General features: G+C 36.5%; 1 protein-coding gene across 5 annotated transcripts in view; it reads right to left on the reverse strand.

The window, feature by feature from the left end:
- LOC5571294 (kinesin-like protein KIF13A) overlaps window positions 1-23,721 on the reverse strand; it is a 131,956-nt gene that overhangs the window by 71,271 nt on the left and 36,964 nt on the right. The window lies entirely within an intron of this gene.

Consider the following 23,721-nt stretch of genomic DNA (forward strand, 5'->3'; position numbering starts at 1 on the left):
AATGCGGCCTACAAAGTATTATCCCAGATCATCTTCCGTCGTCTGTCACCTGTAGTAAACGAGTTCGTGGGAAGTTATCAAGCCGGCTTCGTTGACGGCCGATCGACAACGGACCAGATCTTTACTGTACGGCAAATCCTCCAAAAATGTCGTGAATACCAGGTCCCAACGCATCACCTTTTCATCGATTTCAAGGCGGCATACGACAGTATCGACCGCGTAGAGCTATGGAAAATCATGGACGAGAACAGCTTTCCCGGGAAGCTCACGAGACTGATAAGAGCGACGATGGAAGGTGTGCAAAATTGTGTGAAGGTTTCAGGCGAATACTCCAGTTCGTTTGGATCCCACCGGGGACTTCGACAAGGTGATGGACTTTCGTGCCTGTTGTTCAATATTGCGCTAGAAGGTGTTATGCGGAGAGCCGGGCTCAACAGCCGGGGTACGATTTTTACGAGATCCAGCCAATTTGTTTGCTTCGCGGATGATATGGACATCGTCGGCCGAACATTTGAAAAGGTGGCAGACCTGTACACCCGCCTGAAACGCGAGGCAGCAAAAGTTGGACTGGTGGTGAATGCGGCCAAGACAAAGTACATGCTAGCTGGTGGGGCCGAGCGCGACAGGGCTCGCCTAGGTAGCAGTGTTACGATAGACGGGGAGGTGGTCGACGAGTTTGTCTACCTTGGATCCTTGCTGACGGCTGACAACAACGTTAGCCGTGAAATACGGAGGCGCATCATCAGTGGAAGTCGGGCCTACTATGGCCTCCAGAAGAAGCTGCGGTCAAAAAAGATTCACGCCCGCACCAAATGTACCATGTACAAAACGCTCATAAGGCCGGTAGTCCTCTACGGGCATGAAACGTGGACGATGCTCGAGGAGGACCTGCAAGCACTTGGAGTCTTCGAACGTCGGGTGCTTAGGACGATCTTCGGCGGTGTGCAGGAGAACGGTGTGTGGCGGCGAAGGATGAACCACGAGCTCGCTCAACTCTACGGCGAACCCAGTATCCAGAAGGTGGCCAAAGCTGGAAGGATACGATGGGCAGGGCATGTTGCAAGAATGCCGGACAGCAACCCTGCAAAGATGGTATTCGCTTCGGATCCGGTTGGTACAAGAAGGCGTGGAGCGCAGCGAGCTAGGTGGGCGGATCAAGTGCGTATCGATTTGGCGAGCGTGGGGCAGAACCGAGGATGGAGAGATGCGGCCACGAACCGAGCATTGTGGCGTGAAATTGTTGATTCAGTGTTATCTGTGTAGATGTTAACTAAATAAATGAAAAAAAAGTTTAACAACATGTTTCCTTATAATTCTGAGCAAAATGGACAAAATATTATGAAAATCTCTCTTTTTTTCATATATCTTTATCGCTTTAGATATTAACATCTAAATATCAGTTTGTGTATTTTTATGTAGCGAGGTATGAAGGTAAATTGTAAATATGGATTTCCAATGTGCGGTGCATCGTGCAACTCTTCAAATGTGTTAGTTGTTGTGGCACTTGAACGAAAAAAGTATTTAGTTTAACTTAAGAAATTCTGTTTGGATGTGATTTATACCTTTTTGAGGAGGCAAGTGTGCCACTTGTTCGGAAGTGAAAAAAGCGTTGTCGTTAAGAAGTTCACAGACCCATTTTTTTTTTTAACTTTTTTAATGTGTTCTATACTGTTAAAAAATAATAAAACACTTCAAACGTAATCGCCCCCTATCCCCTGCTCACAATCGTTTTACGCTGTTCTCATTTGAAAATTCAAATAAATACCCGGAACAAGAGTTCGTGATCGATATCAGTGCTGGTAGCTACTGAGTGTTTAAAACTGTTTGAACATTAGTTACCTCATGCTTGAAAAAAGAGACTAAAAAAACAAAACGAGACCTGACAGGAATAAAAAACACAACGATTTAGCAGGAATATATTCAGGAATTGATCTTCTAAAGATTTTTTCACAAATTTATCATGTAAGTGCTTATCAGAACAGGATTTTACCGAGTTATTCTTGTATTGATTTTCCCTACACACTAAATTCAGCAAAAACAATTGATGAAATTTCATTTTCTCTACAGTTGTCGTTCATGATTTGTTGAGATTTCAATCATGAATTTCTTTAAGGATAACTTCAGGAATTACTCCGGAGATTTATCCTAAGAAAACCTCCGTAAATTATATGAGGTCCAAATTATATGAGGGGGGTCCACAAATAAAGTATCCAGGATTTTATCTTGAAATGTCTATACAGAATATTCAAGTATTTTTAAAAATGCCTGAAACAATCTGGTTGGTAATTACAAAAAAATATCCTTTAATGATCTCTGATGAAACTTTCGCAATAGCTCATGATGAACTTATGTAAAGATCTCTAGTAGAACTGCTGGGTTAATTGGGAAGTCTTTCTAGATGAACTGTTATGTTAATCAGGGTTGCGATGGATCTTCTTCGTGAACAATGATCGACGCATCTTCGCGATCCAACATTCGCCAAAATTCATTTTTCATTTTTGCGTCACGAAGAGCATCGCAAAAAGCGAACGGATGCAACGCCGAAGAAGCAAAATGAACACCACGATAAGTGGTTCGCGAAGCCTTTCCACTCGTAGGATTCATTTATCCACGCGCTGTTCATTCTCGTGATTCATTGCAAGGTTGCTTCTTCTCGTAAAGTCAAGCAAACACTCCACGCTAAGCCAGCTCCACGCAGCGCATGTGTTAAAACTACACAGAATGAGGCAACCAATGCAGAACTGGCTGACTGAGTAAAAATTCTGAGTAGGTCGCACTCATTCTGTGAGTTGCCGACGTTTTGGCCTTCGGCTGTCCGGGATCGATGGAAACGGAACTGTCAATGATATCCCGCGTGGCAGCAAACAGTTGGTCGTTGGTAAGATGGGGAGTTTTCTGAGATGTTTTCTAGCGAAAAGCCGGAAGATGGTCGCAAATGCGAAAGTTTTTTCCCCATTTGCTTCCGCTTCGGCTATTCAAATGAAAATTTCTCTGAAAATCTTTAAAATTGGAATGTTTTTTTTTAATGTTTTCAGAAGCAAAACAAAAATGGAAACGAATGCCGCATTCCAAGCGTTCCTCCTCTGTGCGCAATTCACTCATTTAGTTTTGTTTACCACCGTTTGCACAAAACTGTGTACAGCCCCTTTGCACAGAATCTGTGCTGCACGAAAAGAGGCCAATTTTGTGCGCTCGGCACTCATTTTTAAGCGGAGCAAGTTTAGCGTGATTGTTGCAAGCCCGCATGAAGATGATCGAAATGAATATTTTCCTGTTCTTCGCGAAGAGCAGGCAGCGTGGATCGTACCGTTCACATTATCGAGCGATGGAAAATCACCCGATGACAGCATCGGGAGAAACAGCGATCCGAAAATGAAACACGAACGAATGAAGCGCCCGAACGGTTGTTTGTGTTTATTCGCAGATTCTGTTTTGATGCCTACGAAAATTCATCGTGCCTCGCGTTTCCGATCGTTGTTCAGCAACATTGATGTTAATTAATACAAAAAAAAGTAAATTGATATAATATTTAATCTGCGTGATTTTAGAAAATCATCTAAAGAAATAAGAAGACATTTATCTTAGGGATGATCAGAAGAAATACTGGAATCATTGCTGTTGTATTTGCTACTATGAACCTTAAGAGAAATTTTGAAGAATTCATGAAATTTTAATTGACAAACATAACAAAGAAATGCTCGTAAGCACCACAAGAATAATCACAGCATGAAATAGTTGGTGCTCAAACATACTGGACGAAGTGCATTCGAAATAGCAAAATATTTACCCTTGCTTTAATATTGATTGGAACTTATTCATTTGATAAGGCATCTGTATCAAAATTTCACCGCAAAAAATCTGTATCAAAATTTCACCGAAAAGAGAACCTACATTAGGTTGAATTTATTGAGGGAATCCTGGAAGAGTTCCTAAAAGATTTCCTAAAATAATAACTGGAGGAATTTTTGAAAAAAAAACATCGAAAACACGTAACCAAATTCATACAAAAAACTGCTGAGAAAACCTACGTAAGAACTTTTGGAAGAATTCTCGTTGGATTGCTTGGAAAATCTCCATACGAATTACTTTAGAAACTTGCAATGAACCTTTGTAAACCTGTATGAATCTTTGAAAGGTCACAGAGAAATCAGTGAAAGAAATAATGCTGAGTGAAAGCCTGGGATATTTACCGTAAAAAAATTCTGAGTGATTTCAGTGGAAATTAGTGGAGGAAGTAGCGTGGGATTCTCTTGAGCAGATTATGAAAAAATTCCTCTAAGTATCTCCAAGTATTTCTGGACGAACTCCTGAGAGAATCGGTGGAGAAACTCTAAGAGAATTTCTGGAGAGATACCTGGAGAAGCTCTTGAAGCCGTTCCAGAAGAAATAACTAGAAAAATTTCTGAAGTTTTTCATCGAGTAATTTCAGAAGAAATTACTGAACGACCTGTGAAACAATCACGTGAGAATCTCAGAAGGTTTCTCTACAGTCTCTCGAATTTTGCACCAAGTTTTACTACAAGAAGAAAAAGGAAAATAGTAATTTTAGAGACCATTTATGTTTAAAAAATAGACTTTGAAGACCTTTACTCAAAAATATAGACTTTTTAGAGACTTGCATTTAAATAGCGAACAATTCTCGTAAAAGATACCTGCCGGCAGTCCTGCAAAATGAAAGCAACACCAGCGTTGCAAAAATTTCAAATTCTTTTTTCTCATACTTGAGATTTTTCAGCTTTGAGTGAGTTTGTCGTTCAAATCGTACACTTCAGATTGATTATCAAGAACACCAGATCTGAAAGACTTCCTGTAAGAGCTGGTGTTCCCCAAGGCAGCATTTTGGGACCAATATTATACAATATTTTTCACATCTGATTTACCTGAGTTACCTCAGGGATGTCAAAAATCCTTGTTTGCGGATGACACAGGCCTCTCCGCCAAAGGACGAAGTCTGCGTGTCATCTCGATTGCAAAAAAGTTTGGATATTTTTTCTTCATACTTGCAAAAATGGAAGATTTCTCCTAATGCTTTCAAAATTCAACAAATAATATTCCCACATAAACCAAAAGCTCTTTATTTGAAACCTTCAAGTAGATATGTTGTCACGATGAGAGGGGTTCCAATAAATTGGTCAGATGAAGTTAAGTATCTAGAGCTCATGCTAGATAAGAATTTAACTTTTACAAATCACATTGAGGGCGTTCAAGCCAAATGTAATAAATATGTAAAATGTCTCTATCCCCTTATTAATAGAAAATCAAAACTTTGTCTTAAGAACAAGCTTTTGATATTCAAACAAATTTTCAGGCCAGCCATGTTGTATGCTGTACCAATATGAACTAGCTGTTGTAATACCAGGAAGAAAGCACTGCAGAGAATTCAAAATAAAATTTTGAAAATGATTCTGAAGCTTTCTCCCTGGTATAGTACCAATGAGTTACATAGAATATCCAATGTTGGAACAAATCTATATAAATAAAAATGGAGTGGTGTTTGTATGTCACGAAATGGCTCGAGAACGAATCAACGGATTGACGCAAGTTTTTCACTGTTGCCCTCCACAAGGGATGCGACGTGTTCGTGCGAGGAGAAAGTTCAGGAAAGTCTCCGGAATAATGGGGAAAACGGGAGAAGACTATGGTATCATTTTGTATAGGGGATTTCTTGACGTTTTCCAACAGCCTACTTGATGGCAAGACGAAGTTTGCCGGGACCACTAGTGTCAAATAAAATAATTAATAATTTCAGGCAAAAATCGTTTCAATCTTCTATTGTCACAATTGATGCGTTATATATTTAGGTTAAGTTAGGTTAAGTAAATTGAAAACATGTTTTTTTGTCTTATAAGCAGGTGAAATCAACTCACCTGTAAAAAATCTGAACTGCTACGGCAAATGAAATGTAATATGTTGTTAACAAAATGTTAATAAAATCTTAAATTTGTTTTACCAAATTAGGATGATAGTGTTGTCTAATAACACAGAACACCTAGATATAAGAAATGAATGTAATGTTTGGAATGATGCTAATAAAGTAATTAAAAAAAGTTAGTTTTTCGCGGCAGATCTGAAATCAGTTTGCTCTCGTGGGAGAACTCAATGAATGAGATTTTAGTGTGAGTCTACCAACACCAACACTGAGCAACATTGATTTTTTTTTTATTTAGAAAAAAGCCAAACATTAAACAAAATACGCTGTATAAGCATAATATTACATTCACCATAATGGTCTATTTTGTAGGGATTGAACAAACCTGGGAGGGAGGCACCGATACTACACACGAAATATGACACAAAGTTATTTCAAACTGCAAGAAAATTCCAACTTGCCAACGACAATCAAGGCAGACTTGATGAAAATCGATAGCTTTCTTTTGCTATGTACCTTCGATCTTTCTAGACAAACATGGAAAAGGGCCAAAGTTTTCTATGCAGTTAATTTTAGTTTTTATTGGAAAAATTAAAATTATGAGTATTTGAATACTTTATATTCAATCAGAATAAAAGATGCTATCGTGACATTACTTTTGAATCAGCATGAATAGCTTTTCAATCGATTACACTGCGGAACACGTTTTTGTCTCCAGCACCAAAATACCGCTATTCACTTAATTAAGGATTGCTGAATCCATTGCCGTTTTCAGAAATATCATAGCACGTCTATTTTTTGAGATATCGACTGTTGAAAATGCAAAAAATGACTATTTCAGCCAACTTGCATGCAAGTTTGCCAGCTTGTAAGGTAATATATTGGCTTAATTTGCCACAGAATTCAAACTTTATGTGTATAACAATACTTATCATTAAAGTTTGTAATACTTTCGATACGGAAAAGTTATTTTTTGATGGTTTAGAGAATTGTTGTATTTTGCCATATAGAAAAAACGAAGAATTTTGTATGGAGACTGCAAGCATGTTGAAAAAATCGGTTGATTCGAAATTTAATCGCGCAATTTCAATCAAATTATGTCTGAAATGAAAGTTCAAGTTCTATTTTGCATGTTTGGTGGATTAGATTACAAAAAAGTTTGATAAATTGTACTTTAAATTTTATGTAAACATTAATAAAACCAGTGTTTTATACAACTTTGGCGACCTGTAGCTAAAAATTGTGACGTGCTGGAACATTTCTGAGAATGGCACCAGATTCAGCAACCCCAAATCTACTAGAGACACATAATTTGATCCTTGAGACACGCAAAAACGTCATTTTTGTTACGCTGTGTTATTTGTCACATTTGATAAAATGCAAAAATATGTGTTGATGAATTACGCGCTTTCATCATGTTTGTCCATTGTTTACGATCTGGGCTCACAGTGACAGTTCGTGACAGCAGCATCTCGGTTCACCTTGACGTACATTAATTTCGTATCGGTTCCTCCCTCCCAGGAACAAACCAATTGCAATTTGAAACAATTGAAAAATAACAATTTCTGTCGTTCATTTTTTCAGATACCGTCGAATTGACCAAATGATAATTCAACGTGTGATAAATCTTATTATAAAGAAGTCCCGATCAACTTGAAAATATGTTTTAAGGTTAAGATGCATTAAAGCCAAACTAATCGATCAAATTCTCAGTGCGAACGCTTGTCAGGTTCTCTAGGTTATGCACTTGAAAATTCGAGGTTTAGCTTCAATGCATCTTCACCTTAAAATAGGGAAGTTTACGTATTCTCGGTTATCTGAGCCAATAGCAATCTTGTAATCTTCTCGGACATAAAAAAATAACTTGTCTGTTATTTAAATTTATACACTGACCTATCAATTCACACCAACATAGTTTTCAAAAACTTTTTGGAAACGATTTTACAAAAGTTCGGAAGTCTCATGTCAGTGTAACTATTGTAGGAAGTTTTTTTTTCGACTGCCTTCCCTATAAGAACTGTAGGTTAATCTTCTTTTCTATTATTGGCAACTCGAAATCAGCCGTATTTTGAGCATTATTTTTTTCAATAAATGGCAAAATTGTTTATTTACTCCCGGGAATCTTATCAAGAATAATACTGTAAACTTGGTGTTTCAATTTTGGTTGCCGAGAATAGTCGCATGATGCCGAAGCAGTTAATTATCCAACTTGGAGTTTATCTTTTCATTTTGAATGACACTTGAGAAGATATTAGACTAACGACTCGATGCTAAATCGGAGAGTTTGATAAGCTTTGGACAATATTAGAGTACAATTTTTTTAAGGTTGCTCCACTTGCCCCATATTCCGCTACGGCAAGCAATCACATAGCCCGAGAGAAAGATACAAGCACACAAATATACAGCTAGCAGTGAAAAGCTAATGGGACCACGGATAAAAAATATAAGGTGCGCGCCGCTCTTATCAGTCGCATGTACAGTACAAACACCAAATGATACCGGTGGAGTAAAAGAGAGGGCGGCCAGTCGAAAAAACGGCCGACGGGTTCGGATTTGGGGCGCGCACGGTTCGGCTTGGTTGTTGCAATCATAGATACATATGGGGTAGGTGCACCGGTTTTGGCCTTAGTGGGAATTGTAGCCATCGTAGATCATACATCTTTTTACACGGAAAATTAGCTTGGAGTATTTCGTGTTTAGTACAAAACATTCACAAAAAAGAAAAAAATAATATTTATCTAGCTTTATATCCTATACAGCCAAATTGGCCATCCTGTGGTATCCTTAATTTGGCCTGGTATCATGAGAAATCAGCGTGATAGGTCAATTTAAGAACCGAAGTTAAGAAGATACTACCATATATTTTAGAAAGACATCTGCCTGTAGCACTGAATTAATCTGGAAAAGCGATTTGATCAAGACTGTCCTGTAGTTTGTGAGAAGCCAGTCTTCTATATTATTAGGGCTTTCCATATTTTTTTTTCTCTTAGGCTGCCCAAAACCGGTGCTTCTACCCCGATGTTTTAGTTGAGTTTGTCTTTCTCCCCGGGGTGAAAATGTAAATGCATGCTTTCTGGTCATATAAAACTGGACGATAGGAACAAGTGCCGATTGACATAAGCAGGATGGACAACCGTTGAGCAGAGCAGAGCGTTCCCCAATCCGAGAACTGTGATTTTCGTTATACTGTATGGTCTCCCACGCTCTCTCTGAAGGCGACGAATACGTATTATATATAGTCAACCTTTGAATCCGACGTGGATGATTCATAAATTCAATTCGGTGCATTTCCATTCAAGGTACGGGGGACAGAACACGCCATTGGTGCTAACTAACTCGATAAATTTGGGCGTGAGGGTAAAGTTGATGTATATAGGGGAACTGCATGATTCAATTTTATTGGATTTGCATTGCGATTTTTTCTAGATAACGCTAATTGCGCGTAACTTTATTCATGTTCTTCTTTTTCTTGACATTAAGTCCCCTCTAGAACAGTTATTGCTTCTCAGCTTTGTGTTCAATGAGCACTTCTACAGTTATTAGATAATAACTTTCTTTGCCTAATTTGCCATTTTAGCAGTTAACGCAATTTATGAAAATGCAAGTAGCACCTGTGTTGTCAAAACACGGTCTATGAATATGGTTTTCAAAAAGCTTCAAATAATTCTACAGTCTTAGGATAGCTCTAGGAGAGAATCCATAAATGATGTAGCATTTAAGAGCTTGAAGATTTTTTGACAAAAATACAACGCCATTGATAGGTGCTCCCTGAGCCTAAAAAGCAATAATGTTTATGATTGCAGTGCTAACTGAAACCAGAAGGGATCAATGTGGAATCGCATAGCAATAGACACACGGAAAACTCGCTATCCATTCAGACCGTTGCCTTCGATTGCCAAAAATTGGATCTTTCTAGCGGCAAACCGTCCACCAGCTAGACATGCTGGCATCGGAAATGGGACTCAATTTCCGCCTTCCGTCCCTCCTCCGACAGCCTGTTTCGGTCTATTATTGCCGTTGTCGTCTCCCGTCTGCGGCCAACATTGCTGATCGCCTTTCGATTACCTAATAATTGTCATGTTTTTGCCATCCACTGTCCACCACGACGTCGTCCGCACTTCTGATGTGATTCAACTTGCGACCAGGTAGACCAGTGGTCACCGAAGTGCTTTAAAATGTCCTCAAATTACATAAAAAAATCTTCGCTTTGCGATCACTCGCTAGTTTAATGATCGAGATTAGTAGACCTTAAAAATCTTGTAGGAAAGTCAGGAGACTTCAGAATTTTCTACAATGTGTATCATTTTATAAGTTTTGCTTTAGATCGAGTATCAAAAGTTCGAGTGATCTATGAAAATCATGAAAATACCGATTTTTTATTGCATAAATGCTTCTTTTAGAAACATAGCTCTCAAAAATCCTATTTACGCGTTTGTAGAGAAGTATATTTGAAATCCCATGGGAAGTCGTTAAAATGAATCCTTACTTATTTTGCAGCACGCGTAATTTTTTGAAGGCATTAAAGAGGCCCGCCTGATCAATTAGATTGAGAACAACTGAGCTAGACAAAACTACGGTCGACAGCGAGCCAGAGACTCGTTCCAATTTCCTCACGTTTTTCGCTGCTGATAAGGGGTTCATTGGAAATTGACTCACGCTACATGTCGAGGAGAAAACTGAACTTCGATTTCAACGTGATTGAATTGGATTGGATAGCGATTTTGATCGGAACGACATGTGCGCGATTGGCATGATGGGCCGCAATTCCTCTAATAAATATTTGTTATTTTGGTCAAGGCTGGCTCCGCAAAAATGTGGGTAAAAATAATGGCGTGAATTGGAGAATCGAATATAGTCGACAGTATTTTTACCACCCACCGAATTGCACAACACGATATAGCCTTGCTTCTATCAGCCCTGATTTGCCCGCGTTTTGGGCGGATGTGGAAACTGTCAGCACTGGGGGCGAGCTTGGGGTGGCTTGGGTGGATAACGTGCTGAAGTTTTTCATTCATTTTCTCACCCCACGGCTTTCTTCATTCAGAATTGAATCGCTACAGCGGAAAAGGACGACTACCAAAGCTGGATATCGCGTATCAAACGCCTATGTATGAAGCTACCCACGTCTATAGATGCAAATTGTAGCGCTTTTTCAGTACTTTAGTCACCAAATTTAGTCCCCTTGTCGGTGACATTACAAAACAGTCCGCTCCTTTGATTCACCATACCCTCATACATGGGCGGAGCCAGGATTTTCATCAGGGAAGGCGAACTTCCTCAGAGTCATTATGGTAGCTGTTGATGCCTTCCACGCAGTGAATTTTTTGCAACTTTTGCGTGAAACTAAAAAGCACCTAAACTAGGGAGTCATAAAATTTCAAAACTTTGTATGAGGAGAACTCTGAGAAATGACGTTTAGAGGTTGCCCCGTTGAGATTTTTGGAAAAAAAAAAGTTAGATTTTTGTGATTTATGCCAAACAAATATTTATACGTCAGTAAAATTTCGTAAAACTCATAGTTTTTTTGCAGAACCCTTGGGGCTGCTATCTGGGAAAAATCATAACCTGCATATATTGCACGGAATTTTGGCACACCAATTGTTTTTAAGTTCATAAACTATTTTTTTACATGTACATTTCTATATTTTTTATAAATGGGTACCAAACTTTGTTTGTTCAAAAATGGAACATTTTGTAAGGAACAACTTTGCCAAAGACAACATTCCCCTAATTCTATGCGTTTTGGAGCTATTCAAGAATTACTGCCAGTGAGTCATCCAAAAACGCAGTAACAAAGACATTGCCATCTCCTATTCTTGTTGCAATAATTTTATTCCGCAACAACAGTTTATCACCACTTAAACAGAATATGACAATGATCGATCACAACGTGTGCACCGATTTTCTGGACTTCGCATTGCAATTTTTGAGATCTTCCTCCGTGTTGAAAACATTGACACATTGTCGAACAGCATGTTGTAATGATGTTAGCACAAAACCTCATAACAACAGGTGACAAATAATCGTTGTTCTGATGAGTTTTTCTTGTACAACATTCCATGATTAATAGTTAAGATATTCCTGGAATATTAGAGCAAGTTCTTTTGCAGTTTTATTGATACAGTATATCAAAGTTGAATATTAGATGAATTAAATATACTGTGTAATAGTAATATTTTATACAGATCTTTATGTACTGTTCGAAAGATTACTGAAACAAACTAGCCAAGAAAAGTAAAATTGTATACAAATTCATACTTAAGTTAGGGTAAATATAAGAACTACACTGAAAAAAATCTATGTTTTTTATCAAAACTATACATATTCCATATTTTTTGTTCCAAGTTGTCACAGGTTTTCCAATATTATTTTAAGATGTAAACTGAAGGATCGTAAAAAAAATTAGATGCACAAATTTGCACGTTTGTTTCATTTAGGTCTTTTTGATCTTTTTCAATATTTTTAACAATATTCTATTAATAACAGCTAAAGATTATTTCAGGGAAATATCTAATATCGCAACATGATTCATATCATTATTATTATGTACGTTCTAATATTTGTAATGGTTTTCACAACGTTTATCGCAAGAGGCCTATTCTTCATTAATATCAAAACTCATTATTTCGCTATAGGCCCTATTTAAAAATTAGTCTCGAAAACATGTTTTTCAAATAAAACATAAAATTTGCATACTCATAAAATTTACATGGGATGGAAAAAACATTTTTGGCCACCTGTTTATATGGAGTCTGCCTATAGTGTATAGGCCAACAAAATCAATTTAAATGTTTGATTAGCTTCACAAGAAAACCGCATTTATTACATTTAGTTTTATCTAAATTTTTCAAATCAAAGTTTTGAATAATTATCCTCTATCCTTTATGCTGTACAGTAGCTGTAAAATTGTTTCCAAAATATTCAGAGTAATGGAAACAGTGGGTGACCCTTTTTGAATAGAAATATTTTACGTGAGAACGTTTCGCATAATACACTTTACCTGATGAACAATTAACATGAAGTGAAATTTATGACTATTATATTATTTCAACAATCAGTTTTTGTACGACACTTAAAAGTTAAAACCTGTCCATCAAATTAAAAACCCAGCCTTCCCTATCAACAATAATATGTAAAGAACGATTCAAAATTGGATTTTCTCCGTTTTATGGAGGCATATGTTGGAAATTGTATCACATTTGTGTGAAGTTCTGCAAACAATACCTAGAAAGTCACATTTCTGTCCTTAGTAAATATTTAATAACTTTAAAATGCGTATGATGTCTTCGGCAAAGTTCCTTACAAAAATTTTATTTCTTCCGTGAATAAAGGATAATACAAACGTCAAGTTTAAAACTTACTTTCGACGATATAAAATAAAAATGTGTAATAAAAAATATGGTTTTTGAACATTCAAAAATTCAGTGGACAAAATTTTCGTGCAAAATATACAGTTAAATGATTTTTCCAAGATAGCTTGGACTCCAATTGATCTACAAAAAATATAAAAGCTACTTTGCTGAATTATTTTGCACGGTTTGAAAAAAGTTTGAAGGATTGTTTTTTTTTTTTGCGATTTGTAGAAATTTGTCCAGCGTTTCTTATAGTAACTTCCGAATTTTTGCAAGCATCCTACGAAACATAATATCGAAGATTCCTAAGAAATCTATCATAAATTCCTCATAACTTCAATACGGGAATCCTCTATATTGCTTTAAGCATTTTTTTCTGATATGTTTTCAAGAACTTGAGACTCTTGTAGGGAAAAAGGTATTCATAAGTTTTACAGGAAATATTCCAAAGATTCCTTGATAAACTACATTAAGCATATATCTTTTCTCGGAAATCTCCCATACCTGAAGGAATTTAATGAAAAAAAATCATTCAAGTATTTCTACATGAGTTTTTCCAAGAATTCCTTGAAAATTTCCTCAGGAATTTCGTTTGAAATTACTCTAGAAATACATAAAGTAATTAAAGTAATTCTAATGAATCTGACAATATACATTTTGAGGAATTTTCTTAGTTATCTCTGGAATAATTGTTAATGTATCCTTCAAGAAAATCTAGGTTTAATTTTTTGTCAGAAAAAAAAAACAAAAATTTCCTTGGGAAGAAATCCCTGCATCAAATGTTGAAAAAAAATTCATATAGTTCCTAGAGGAAATCAAGTTACAATACTTGGAAAGGAACTTCTGAAAAAAAAAACCGTGAATTGTTTTCCGGAGAAATTCTCGAATGAAAAACATAACGATTAGTGATATCTATACGTCATTCTTGAGGAACTTCATGATTTCTTAGAGAGCTCAAAGAAGAAAGAATCCTTTGCTTAAACACTTGTAAAATCTCTAGCGGAATTATTTGGAGTACCCTCCGACAAATTCGGGAGTAACCACTGTAGAAATGCGAGTATATCCAAGGGAACCGCAGAAATAATTCCCGGAGAAATTTTCACGGCAATTCATTTAAGACTAGTACCGTAAATTCGGGTGAAATTGATCACCGTGTCACACAATTTTATTCTAACTAATAGAGCACCAGAATCAATGAACCTTGTAGTAAATGAACGTTTGTTTGTCTTAATTATTGTCAAATTGTGTGTTGTGAAGTTTTTGCTGTTCAAAAATGTTTATTTCTATGGAAATAATGTAAAAATGCAGAATCATGTTCGGGCGGGTATCGGAAGACATCAATAAGCTTCTAGTTCTAAACAAGGACTTGAACATGGTGTCATTCTGAAAGCTTGTGAGTTTGCTTAAAATATATCCCCAAAACAGATTTTATCATCAAAATTCGTACCACATTGCTGATTTTGTTGGAATAATTGAATTTCTGTTAGATGTTTGAAAATTCCTTAGAAAATTGCCTACATTTAGGCGTTTTCCGTGGTATTTTTGAAATTTAATTATCTAATACTTCCAAATATATTGATTCGTTAAGTATTTAGTATTGGAATCAGAGAGCTCAAATTAAGTAAGTAGAGTAGGTTTCAAAACAAACAATAATCGTATCGACAAGTGATCGATTTCCCCCGAAAATGGCATTCCCCGATTTTTTGTTTTTGATAAAATTTTTAACACTAAAATCACATTTGTTAGAAAATTTCGGCACATGAGTAAATGAGACTCACCGTCGTACTTGTTTTCCTGCATAAAGTTATTTGGCATTGACAACAGTATAGAACACAGATCAGAAAAACCTTCGAAAGTGATCAATTTCACCCGAAATTACGGTACCTGTAATAATCCGTGTAGTTATTCTTCAAGGAATTCAAGAAGCTCTGCTTGGAAAAAATCCTGATTATATTACTCGAGAAATTCCTTTTTCAAGGAGTCCATTGTGGAAGTCCTAGTAGAAGATTTCCTTGCAACATTCTTCGATGAATTGAAGAGTTCTCAGAAGAGGAATTGCTGTTTGGATTTAATGTTTGTTTCGCCCAAGGTAAGTTTACTATTTCAAAATAATGGAATTTTTGTAACAATATATTTTTAATAACACTAAGGATCACTTTTCTGTTTCAAGCAGCAAAGTACCGCCATTTACTTAATTTAGGGTTGATGAGTCCATTGCCATTTACAAAAAATTTCATAGCGCGTCTAGGTTTTGTGAATAAAAAAACCTTTTGTGAAAAACTATACCTTGAATGAAAGTTGGAGTCCTATTTCGCTTGTATGGTTAATTAGATCACTAAAAAGTTTGTAAGGAACGAATGACCTTTGGATTTAAGTCTTTCTCAAACAACAAAAAGTTTGTCAAATCATACCTTAAATTTCATGTAGAGTAAAGTGGGGCAAAAGTTCGAGTGGGGTAAGAGTTTCTTTTTAAGATTTGTAGCTCAATTCAAAACAAATCTAATAAATGTCATTGTGGTTCAAATGCAATTCAAGTAAGAGACTTTTACTCCAAATATCATAAAAATCGATTGAGATTTGGAAAAGTTATGACTATTTGTTGTTTTTCGACGTGAATATTGTAATTTTTGGTCAAACTTTCGTTGTATGGAACCAATTGAAGATAAAATCTTTTTCAATATTTTATGTAAGGGGGTTTCTAGGCCTATCATAAGGTTGCTTTGAAGTGTATTAGATTTTGCATAAATGCTTGAAAACAATTTTTGGCCCATAGTGGGGCAAAAGTTCGAATCAGCGGGGCAAAAGTTCGACCCATGTATAAAACCACGGGAAAAATGCAAATTGCCTAAAATCCACATATAATCTTCAAATTTAGTTATATTTGTCTGATCGTGTGGAAACTGTCACCAAAATGTTACATTTACACTTAGTTTTGCGAAAAACTGCTATTTTTGGGTATATTACAATTAACCCAGTTTTGAGCAATTTTTTGATGAAAATTTAGTGTGTATTTTTCGGCAAACTTAAGTTTACGGCTGGTGTATAGTATGCCTGTCATAAAAGGATCGATATTTTGTGTTTTAGCCAGCGAACTTTTGCCCCACACTAGATTCGAACTCTTGCTCCACCGGTGGGGCAAAAGTTCGAATAAGACAATCAATTTTGAAACTGTTATAACTAAAAATGGGTAAATATTTTGACACAAGTTTGTTCAGCAAAATTATAGCCAATATGTTAAAGGTTCACTGTATGGTATTTGTTTTGTTTTAACTGCTATTGTTTTCCTGGAAACTTTGATTATACTACTAAGGTCGAACTTTTGCCCCACCTTACTCTAAACATCAATGAATCCAGTCATACAACTTTAGCTATGTAGCTCAAAATTGAGACGTACAAGAACATTTATGAGAACGGCATCAATTTCAGCAAACCTGCTTCTAGAGACGCATAATTTGATCCTTAAGACACGCGAAAATTTAATTTTTGTTACGTACGCAGTGTAGTTGTAAATCATTGTAAAAATTTGAAAGAATTCCAGAAGGGGCCCGACCAATCGATACAACAAAATGACACACAATTATATCAAGATTTTTTACGAATAACTAACTTTGTTTCATTTTGTTAGAAGCATTTTGAGTTGATGGAGGAAATTATAACAGAATTAAAATAAAATCAGTTATAATGACAAAGGCTGTTTCAAATTTGTTTCGATTTAAAGCATAATTATAACAAAATTTGCTATAAAAACTTTAAAGGGGATTACGTATAACAAATTTGGTTGTAATTCGGTTATGGAAAATAACAAAATGAGTTATATTTTTGTTTGATTTGAAACATAATGAGTTATATTACGGGGCCTTCCTTAGCCGAGTGGTTAAGGTTAAGGTCCGCGGCTACAAAGCAAAGCCATGGAGAAGGTGTCTGGGTTCGTTTCCCGGTCGGTCCAGGATCTTTTCGTAATGGAAATTTCCTTTCCTTGGTAGTATTGATTGGATTTGATATCCCTGGTAAGTATTACTCTAAAAAATTCAATAATGTAAGTAGATGAAAAAACCGAATTTAGTACTATACCATTTAATTCCACTAGAGTTTGTATCCTTTGACAGATACGCGTATTTCGACCTCAACTGTAAAGCCGTCTTCAGTGTCGTGTACTAGACTCGACAAGTCGAGATTTGAAGATTCTTTGAAGAACATTTCAGACAGATTTTTTGGGTGATCAGCGGCATAACAAAATTATTGAATAATTTCTGGTGAGATTTTCGGCAGAATCCTTATATTTAGTTGAAGTGGGATCCTTATATTAAGTTGAAGTGGGAAGTTTATTATGAAGCGTTATTTTATGAATAATGAATACTGCAAAATAACTCGTGATAATTCTGGCTACGCCCATGCCCTCATACACAAAGCGGAGGGTGAAAAAAATAAACTGGAAGCGAGTTTATCGTCGGCGACGCTGTGTCAGTTCTTATGGCTTTTCGTCGGAAGGAACCGCCTTATGGCCTTACTTACAACGTAAGTAAATGGAGCCTCGGAAGAAACACTAATTGAAAGGGATCCACGTGTCATTGCTGAGAATTGGGAAGTCTACCACCGTTACATTTCGTGTGTTTTTTACGTTGCTGCCGGAGGATACGACTCTTACGAGGTGTTGCAACGCTATGATGTAGGACAACTGGTGGCGGTGGCGTGACTGAAATTTGAACAAGCGGGTCAAATTTACATGAAAAGCCGGATGACTGATGGCTGCTAGCATAAAGTGCAAGGTCTTCTATTTGGAACGGTTTAATTATTGCTGATGGCTGATTAAAACGTAAATCAATCAGACATGTTTAAACATAAAATTGTGTGTCACTTAAGCAACGTTTTGATATGAATCATAACCAGTTATAATCAGGGTTCTGAATTTTCGTATCAATAATACGAAATCATCGATTTTTCGCACGTAAGGAGAATGCTTTTATCGCTTTCACACGTGAACATCTTTTTTCGCTCACACTTATTTTCCCTAAAGTAACGATGGAGGATAACCGAAAATCATTCCACTCTGGGGATAATTTCTTTTTCACTCCATCATATTTTCGCTCACCAACTGCTCCCGAGAATTTTCACTGTGTGAATAAACAAAAACTGGTGCCAGCGACGGGATTCGAACCTAGAACATGATGATGATGATGATGATGATGATTATTTAGCCACCATCAGCGCAAGGATTACCTATGGCTGCAGAATCATACCGGGATGGTATGATCTACCTGATGGTTTGTTGTAGCAGGGCTAGTTAATATCTTTGAAGACCTTTGGAAGACAACACTAAGGCTGTTTTCTCATAACAAAAGGCTGGCGACCCCACGCACTTTCATCCAGTCAACAGTTCAATTAACTCCCTTAGGCTACCCCTCCCCAATACCCAATATATAGTAATATATCATATTAACACTATAAAGTATCTTACCGTAAAATTATAGAAATAATGTTAGTGTGACTACCGTTGTTACTAGATACCGTGATCACCTCTGCATCTCCTCGGTAGTCGCAGGAAGGATTTTTGTTAGTGGGAAGGGTTGAAAAGTTACATGATCAGGGTTCACCTTGTAAGTGATGCGACTCATGAAATTTTGATTTTAAATATCACTATTTTGTATGGCTTCATTATAAACGAAGACAAATGTATGTCGTCACCTGTGCTGACGAACTATTCAAAAATAATTGTCAATTAAAAAAAATAATTTATTTTCATTTGATGAGTGTTCATAAACTATGCCGACACACGGGGTGATTTATATATTTAACTAGTGGCCCCGGCAAACTTCGTCTTGCCATCAAGTAGGCTGTTGAAAATGGCATGCAATCTCCCGTGCAAAATGACACATAAGTTTTCATCTGTTTTTACAACTATTCCGACGACTTTAACTTAAACTTTTTCTACGTACGAACACGTCGGAACCCTGGACGAATGCAACAGTGAAAGAATTGTGAATATCCGTTGAACCGTCTTCAAGCCATTTCGTGACATACAAACACCATTCCATTTTTATTTATATAGATTCACAAGCATTGCGTATCAAAAATCGATAAAAGGTAAAATATATATGCATGCTTTCATGAAAAAATAACAAAAAAAAAAAATAAAAAATAATCAAAGCTTAAACTAATAATAAAGAATAAAAGAAAATAACAAGAAAAAATATACTTAACAAAATCCAATTAAAATCTTGATAAATTTCAAAGCAACTTCAATCTTGGACACTTGATAAAACCAAAGAATTGGAAACTTCGTAAAATTCGAGTGCTCTTCAAAATACAGGAATAAACAATCCCTTGAAAAAGTTCCTCCTCAGTCCAACGTCCAAGGAATGCACGGAACACGAAACATGATCACCCTCCAAATGTTTAGAACGATCCTAGACGGAATGTCCTTCCTCAATTTCAGCGCTCACGTAAACTGGATAAATCAAATTCTTGAACAGTTTGGGAAAATTTCTCCTCCTGAAAAAGAGAGAGTAAAATGTCAGACGTTGAAAAAAACAAGTCTTGTTGATTGGGATTCGAACCTAGAACATTGCTAAAAACTACCACAATGCGTGCACGCTAACCATGCTACCACATCAACTTGACGAAAGTAGTAGTTAATTTGAAGCATAAAAGCAACTGCTGCTTGTGGCGATGGACACATGAAAAGTTCTCTATGGAGAGGAGAAGGAGAAAATAAAATTCTCACAGCTGTGGAGTTGTGCCATTATCTATTTTCGCTTTGTTTTGTAGACGGATAATTTCGCAACGCAGCTTTTCGCTGAAATTGTGGTGAGGAAGAAATCCATTATCGTGATAGTGAGTGAAAATTCGGAAGCTTGGTTATAATAGATATAATAAAGCTTAAAATGATTATCCACTAGTTGCATTGTTTTTTTCATACATTTCCATCTGTTTCATTCTAACTATTATTCGGATTGAGCTTTAAAAAGATGAATCCCATTAATCCGTGGTAATTCAATAAGACTCAAATTGTCTCAATTCTAGGTAAACTCATAACTACGTCTAAAGCAAACATTTTCTGCAAAAATGAACTTAGTTTTCACACATCCTTCTTCTTTTCTGGCAATACATCTCAAATGGGGCAGCATACTTATATGCTTAGCAGGGGTTTAATTCTAAGAAAATTGAGAGTATCTTTCACTTATCGCTCTCTGCGACAGCCATGAACCGCAGCACATCATCAGATTATGTTTATAGTCTACTGCTACAGCTCTGATTGTATCGAGGGAAATAATAGTGCATAACAAAACCCATCTAAACAAGCTCCAAACCTGGGGGCAGTATTGCTATAGGATGTACGGGCATGTGAATAAGCGAGAAAAATGTGTTTTTTCATCGCTCTCTCTCTCTCTCTTTTCGCAGCTGTTATTTATCAAGCTTGTTACAACTTGCAAATTATTGTCGATCATGGACTGATACAGATGCGATGTTTTTCTTTGCTTGCTTTAATCGTGCTTCAAAATCAATTGAGAATGAATTCTGCATTGCCTGATGCGCGATGAACACTTTCACCGTCATTAACTGAGAGCTTTGTTTGTCATGTGAACATTTTTGCGTTTGTTATCGCAACGACTATTTGAGCGCCATCAAAAGATTTGAATTGTATTGAGAGAGCAATATTATTTATTTATTTGGTTCTACATCAATTGTTGGAACAAAAACACGTTCTCGTCATATATACTGGTCTTTTTTCAATAGTATCCCAATATACCCTGCCCAAATATACTTCCTGCTTGAGCCATCTTCATAGTAGAAGCTTGCAAAAAAAGTTTGAATATTTTTTTTCTTACTTGTCAAACTGAAGGAATACTCTCAATGCTACAAGTTATAATTTTCCCGTAAAAACAAAAACCGTTTCTAGCGGACAACTCGCCAAGGGCTTTTCGCCAATATAATACAGATAATAATTACAATTATAAAGCACAAGTGTCTCGCCAGTTATTTTTCTTCATGAAACACAATATTTGCAAATTCTGTTCTCCACACAAACGAAAAATAGTCAACATTTTCTAGCTTTGTCACATCCAACAGTCATTCCACCCGTGGAGTAGCCTATTATGACCTGAACGCTAATTGCTGATTGATACGACATCCATTTCGCCCGTTCCGCCTCCGATATCGAAGAGTCAAGGCTGGGCACGTGGAACCTTGCTGCCTTGCCTTGAGCGTGATTGAAAGGCAAAGTTTTCCGAAGGACAACGAATCTATAACCGAACGACAGAACTATCAACTTTTCCCATGACAGTTTCTTTCCCCATATGAATCCACAGCTCAAGAAACGAATTCTACCTGAGTCGAGTATTTTATGCGTTGCCCGAGTGGTAGTGAAGTACCTATTAAAACGTGATATCTCGAAAACTTATTCAAACAGACTCAAGTCAAAAAAGTATAAAAACTTGTTTTATCGATTCTACGTGTTTCGCAGACGAAATTCTACACATTTTGCTCTAAACCAACTCGATTTTTCACTTTTAGAACGTTTACTTTCCGGATTTACAAAACGACGAAAGTAAGATTTTCAACTTTTGCTACCTAACCACTACTTTCGCCGCTCCGCTGTATGGAGAGACAAAGTGACTTAACCACGAATCGAAACAAAACATTACTTGAGTCGATTTTACACTGGTAGAAAAACGTCGAAAGTAACTGAATAAATCGGCTTATCATGTTGTAATAATTTTTTTGTGGGAAATAACAGGATCTCCCTAGTTTTTGAATGCGAGCTTATTGTATGCAAAATTTAAACAATGTACACGGCGAAAAAATGTCAAAAAGGTGATTCATTTTAAAACAGTTTTAGAAGACAGGTTGTGATTCTTCAGAATTAATTTTCTCAAAATCGTATGGAAGTTACTTACGTCGATTTGAAAAAGTAATCGAGATATGATGATCAATCTCACTGCTTTTGATTAGATCTTACAATAGCTGAATATGATATGCTAATGACATTCTAGGTGTAAAGTTTAGATAGAATTTCACATATTTTATCTCTTAAATCTATTATAATAAATCCTATAAGTAAATGAGAAAACGGATTTAGTACTATACCATTTAATTCCACTAGATTTGGAACTTTTGACAGATTCGTGTACTATAAGACGACACTGAAGACGGCCTTACAGTTGATTTTAAAATACGCGTATCTGTCAAAGGATACAAACTCTAGTGAAATTAAACGGTTGAGTACTAAATTCGGTTTCCATGTACTCCTATATATGTCAACTCAACTTCACGTTTACATATCCATATCAAACCTAGCTATTACTAAACATTTTTCTCCTACTCGAGTGCTCCCATTGAGGAATCCGGTCACGATGGATGGTTGACGTGCGTCACATCGGAAAGTAAAACAAAAGCTTTTCCCCAACAAATCACCACTTTATTGACTGATGGCTTCTAGTTAAAGTGGTCGTCAAGCTACGATGAACCGTCGAATCGTTCGCATCAAATAGAAACATGGCTAGGCTAGGTGGATTTCGCATTCAGCAAATATTAATATCGAATCAGGCAATAAATAAAACAAGCGCAAACAGTCAACGTTTCATCGCTTGGTGCTGCTTTCGGTTCGGAGTTCAAAGATCAACCAATCATATCGCTGAAACAAGGAACGTAGAACTATACGAAATAGGTTTACCTCTGCAATCGTAACATTTTTTTGCTTTCAATTGAATACATTTCCACTCGTAGATGTTTTGGCAGTATCAATTGAAGCACAGAGCGAAGTATATAGAATTCGAAACTAACGAATTTCAAAGGGTAAGTGAAGAGTAAATGGTTGAAATCAGCTTTTTGACATCAATTCTGGATTATAACATACACATTTATGATAAGCGTAGACAACTTGTAATCAATATCTTAACTAATTATTCACAAAGGTTACTGTGCTGAAAGCAGGCTTTGTTCCAGTAAGGATCGTATAAAAGTGGCAGTACTTGTCTCCCTACTTCTGTGAACAACCTGACACACCAATTCATTTTTTTCCCAATCTCTGGTCTCGATAGGACTATCATTTGGGGAAACAAATTTCCTGCCCCATGCTACAAACACACAAAGAACGCAATAATACTAGCGATGACTACGGGAAACAGGTAGAATGGAAATGAAATTTTTCCTTTACTTTTCTGTATCCCTTTCAACCAGCGGCGTTAACTGGAGAACACTGAAATTCTGTTCTGTTCTAGGATAGAACAGGTTGCTCGAATGCGTGTTACGAGTACTTGAATATTTCAGTGCGCATCGTAGCTTCGTACTGTGCGTACACGAATTCTCTCTGCTCTTGGAAGTTTTTTAAAGAACTACTTAAAGCAATAAAGCAGTACTTTTCAAATAAAGCAGTACTTTTCAGTGCTGCAAAAACAGTACTTTTCAGTGCTAAAATTGAAAACGGTACTTTTCAGTGCTATTATAACAGTACTTTTCAGTACTATTTTTTCTACTATCTACTAACCCTTTACGATCCTTGTT

The sequence above is a fragment of the Aedes aegypti genome, chromosome 2 (genome assembly GCF_002204515.2).
Source record: "Aedes aegypti strain LVP_AGWG chromosome 2, AaegL5.0 Primary Assembly, whole genome shotgun sequence".
NCBI classification, from domain to species: Eukaryota; Metazoa; Arthropoda; class Insecta; order Diptera; family Culicidae; genus Aedes; species Aedes aegypti.